Consider the following 5,003-nt stretch of genomic DNA (forward strand, 5'->3'; position numbering starts at 1 on the left):
TTGTTTATCATTGGTCTGAATTTACTTTATATTGGTCGGTACACTGAAACTTTTCTTTTTTCAAGTTATACATGTACAGAATTTGAACTTAAAGGGAATATGTAATCAAAAAATGACCTATTTATATCAAATTTTAAAGTCCCTGTACATTTACATGTGCATGTAGGTTTCAAATTCACAATAAGTTACATTGAGATCAAAGCAGAAGATAATGTCATGACATGAGCAATATCCATAGTCGAGTCACCTCAAAAGTAAGTGGTCATATTAATGTCAGCAGTGCATAGCCCATGAATGAAGTGACGTGTCACTTGAGGCTTAGTGTGCAATAAGCTGTCTGTTCACATATTGCTTGTTTTTTTGGGGGGGTAAAAGACGATTTACCAGAGTTGCAAAAAGGATTGCTATTAGGTCAAGAGTGGCAGTAGTTCGCAAACAGAACGGTTTGTGAACTGTTCGCTTGCTGATGTGATGAAAGTGTATTGTGAGCGGACAAATGGCGCCACTTGGGAATGAGCGCCGTGGAAACTGCGGAGCACCATGTTTCATTGATGTGAGAGACAAATATCTGCTATGAAGGTGTGTGAGGGCTGACCAATTTACTACAGTGGAGTAGTTCATCATGACAATAAACCAAAGCGCTACCAGAGGTGTGTCTGAAATAGCAGTTCAGCAAATCCTACTGCATATGGAGCTCCAAAGCAGATGGATGGGCACCGCACCTATGCTAATAACGGTGCATCGGAAGAAAAGTCTTCAATTCTGATATGCGCGCGAAAATTGCACATCTGCTGCGTGGCAAATGGTTGCCTCTTCCGATGAGTCAGGTTTTCCATTTCATCAAACGGATGGATGTTGGAGTGTCCGGCGAGAGGCATGAAACACCCTTCAACCATTGCTAGAAGAACACAAGCTGGTGCCGACGGCGTTATGGTCTGGTCTTCTCTTGTGGAGTTCTCTGAGCCCGTCATCCATGTGGAAGGCACTCTGAGCCAATCTGGTTTTGAATCCATCCTTGCAGCTCATGTGCACACATACATGTCGATTGCCTTCGCGGGGGCAGATGGGATCTTCCAGCAAGAAAATGCAAGTGTCGCACAGCTAGAAATGTCTAGAGGCAGCATCCACGGCAATCACTTAAAAGCTAAAAGGACACTTAAATCCATCATGGTCCATATACAAAAACAGACAATGTTTCGATTCACTCGGGTATCTTGATAAAGCCTGGATCTTTATCAGCCTTGTTAAAGATTCCTGAGTGGATCAAAACGTTTTCAGTTTTTGTATATGGACCATGATGAATTAAAGGGTCCTTTTAGCTTTTAAATGATTGCTGTGGATGCTGCCTCTCTCTGCATTTATTATTGGCTAGACCGGGTTGGGTTTTGGATCTGACCCAATGTGAGGCGTGACATCCTTTTGGCTTATGCATGAGCGATTCAGTTTTGCAAGAACCGGACATCTGAGTGCTGCTGGGGACGTGCGTTTATGTGGATGAGCTAGAAATGTCTGGCAGTGGTTGGAAGAGCGCAACCAGGACTTCCAAGTACTTCCACGGCCTCCTAATTCCCAAAATTTGAACTTAAGTGAGCATCTGTGGCACCACTTTGATCGTTCTGTCTGCTCTATGAATCCTCCCCCATGCAGCCTCCAACATCTGTGGGATGCACTGATGTCAGCACAGCTCCAGGTACCTGAGACAACCTATCACCATCTTATTGACTCAGCGCCAGCCCATCTACCTGCTGTTCATGTGGCACACGGTGGTTACACTGGATATTAGGGGATCATAATCTGACTCGACCATAGATGGAAGGGTACGTAAGACCCACAATAGTAAAAGACATTTTCCATGTAATCCATTAGTTACTGGTTATTAAAAGGCATTGCACTAGGATGGCTGTTACAGGTCTGCCCTTTCATAAAGGGAAGTTCCACTTCTGCACTATTGATGACCTTACGATTGGTCATCAATAGCTAAGAGGTGGGAATCTGCTGTTTAGAAGCCAAGCCAATGTTCTCCCAGTGGCTGTCTGTATGGAGCAAAATACAGCCAAAACTACCCTTATTAAAGCAGTCTAGATTGATGATACAGGTGCTATTTCTATTAATTTAATTACTACAGTACCAGCTCAGGCGCTGCAAACTGTACAGAACTAGCAGCTGCCAGGAGACGGTCTGATTGGCTGGGGTCCATGAGGATTATATACTTGAAAGTGGAAGTGTTTCTTCCACTATGCAACCTGGCGATCACATGACCAGTGGGTGCCCCCTGTTACAGCAGAGCTCTAGCAGATCCTGATCTGTTCTGTTAGTGACTGTCACTACAGGGGGATGTTATCCCTTGTAACTAGGGCTCCTATGGATATCCCAGCTACAGTGGAAAAGTATGTAGTAAAAAAAAACGCACCATGTGAATGACCCCCATTATGGGGGACATAGATGGTAAAAAAAAAAAAAAAATTGTGCAAAAAGTTAAAAAAAAATTACAGAATAAAATTATATACACAAAAAATAAAGGACCCACTATTGATGACAACCAAAACTCACCGTATGTGCCCTGTAATGTAAAACTGTACATATTGTCATATAACAGTGTGAAACAAAATGAGGAGCCCCATCCTGTACTTTAGTTTAGCATAAATATACAAATTTAAAAAAAACACTAAGATACATTTTTATATATAGTTTTTGTTTTTTTTTGTTTTTGTTTTTAAATGCCCTTTACTACTTATGAAACCAAAGATCAGGGAAGAAGTAAAGAAAAAAATAGCCATGTCTTTTTTTTTTTTTTGGTCATAGAAAAGAAAAAAGCAAAATTAATTTTGGTAACTGAGGAAAGAAAAATAAGACAGTAAAGCCACATGGGTAAAATCCGTAAAAAGTGTATGGTCCTTTAGGACCAAAACATCCTGGTCCATAAGGGGTTAATCAATAAACACATGTAATTCACACAAATGCATGCTTCCTTTTTACTACAGAAACTTAAATGTTTGTCATCTTAAACTAGCTAAGTATTATCCTAAAGAGGTAGAGCTGTATTTTCTCATTGAAGCCCCCAACACTGTATATTTAAAGGAAAAACTTTTCTAATCTCTTACAGTTTTTATACTGGCCAGTACGCTTAATTGGCTGTGACTTCATGTTCTGGAGAGAGCTTTTCAGTAGTTGTCATTCTCCTCACAGGCAGCATTACAACGAAAGAGAACACTTTTTATATAGAGACCACAGGATTCACTGTTCATAATAGGTGGTTGCCACAGCTCACCTCTTCCTCCTCCTTGCACAGGTCACATAACATACCTAGAATACTCTTCCATAGAAGTCAATAAGCACCCTCCAGACTTAAAACAATGGTCCATGTGGCTTCTGTACAAAAGAAGAGCCAGAAATATTCAGCTTATTGAGATCCCTGAAAATGCCGAGAGATTTTTTTCTATTTATTTTTTTAAACAGTCCCTTAATTTTCCATGTAAGGCCGCCTGCAGACGGGCGGAAATTCTGCGGCGGGACGCCTGCATAGGATTGCATTACAATACGCAATCCTATGCAGACGGCCACGGTTTATCTGCGCTAAATCGCGCGCAGCAAACAAACCGCGGCATGTGCTAAATTCTGTGCGGGGCTCGCAGAGCCCCGCCCAGAAACATTACTCACCGGCTCCGCTCTGCGCATGCGCCGGCAGCCAGCACATGAAGGGAGTCAGAGCTGCGGGTGAGTCCGCGGTGCTCTCTGCAGGCGGTCGGGTCCCGCTGCGAGAATTCTCGCAGTGGGATCTGACCCGGCCGTCTGCAGGCGGCCTTAGTCTAATTTGTATGTATATACCTTTTTTTCTTCCTTTCTAACAAGGTCATTTTCTGATGATGGCTTTCAGTCAACCACATGTAGGATACATATGTACATAGCATCCAAGCTCCAGTATTCTTGTGGAAAGGCGTGGGATTTCAAGGAATCTTATCCACGTTGTGGAAAAAATGTTTAACGGAAGGGCTTCTTCAGAGAGGCGTATATGTACAACGCTGCGAGTATGCCCCAGCATCTTGCGCATCGCAGCCCCTTACGCTCTGCCAGCAGAGATTGCATATGGGCTGTAATTGGCACTGTGCATGCCTGGGAAGCTCACGTCACGGACATGCCTGCACAGCGTGACTTTTATTTATTTTTTCAAATTTCCCAGTCTGTTCAAAGTAGGGAATGCGTATCGAAACGCTGCCCATACAAAATGCATGCATATGGACAGCGTTTCATTCACAGCCGATACGAGGGCTTATTATGTTATGCAGGCAGGTAGAGCATGCTGTGATTTATTTCTCCTGCCTATTGATACACAGGTGTGAATGAAAGAGTGAAAGTCCATTGACTTTCCTTGCCACCATTCACCATGAGTTATGCACAGGCAATACGCAGTGACAATATGCCTGTCTGAAAGGCCTCCAGCACACTGGGCTTGCATTGCACAACACATGGACACTGTGCTATCCATAAACATGTCCTCGCCTGCTGCTTCCCATAGGAATGCAGAACATGAATTGCTGGGGTGATGGCATCGATCCCAACTTCAATATACCAGCAAAAACGGATGCCTGCATGTCCATATGGTTACTTTATTAATTCCTAATAGCATGCCAGCATACCAATATGGCCACTGGACAACATTATATGATGGTACAACTCCTTAACCGGTCTGTATTTAAAATTATGTAAAGGATCATCAATTATGTTACAGATATAAATATTAACATTTCCATCTCCAATCTTATCTTATCTTACAAACGAGCACTGTTGGCTGTTCCATTGACGTTGTCCTGGCCCTGTGGCGCCGTGTGTATGACCTCGTATATAACAACCCATCCTTCACAGCTCCATACTGCGAACCCACACCACCAATCAAAATTTGTCAAGTCTGTGACAGTAACCGGTCCGCCTCCCCTCTCTGAACAAGAGTAGCCTATCCAACCAGGCAGCATTATGGCATCAGGTCACCATGATAACAAACGCTAACC

The sequence above is a fragment of the Eleutherodactylus coqui genome, chromosome 3, assembly GCF_035609145.1.
Source record: "Eleutherodactylus coqui strain aEleCoq1 chromosome 3, aEleCoq1.hap1, whole genome shotgun sequence".
NCBI lineage: Eukaryota > Metazoa > Chordata > Amphibia > Anura > Eleutherodactylidae > Eleutherodactylus > Eleutherodactylus coqui.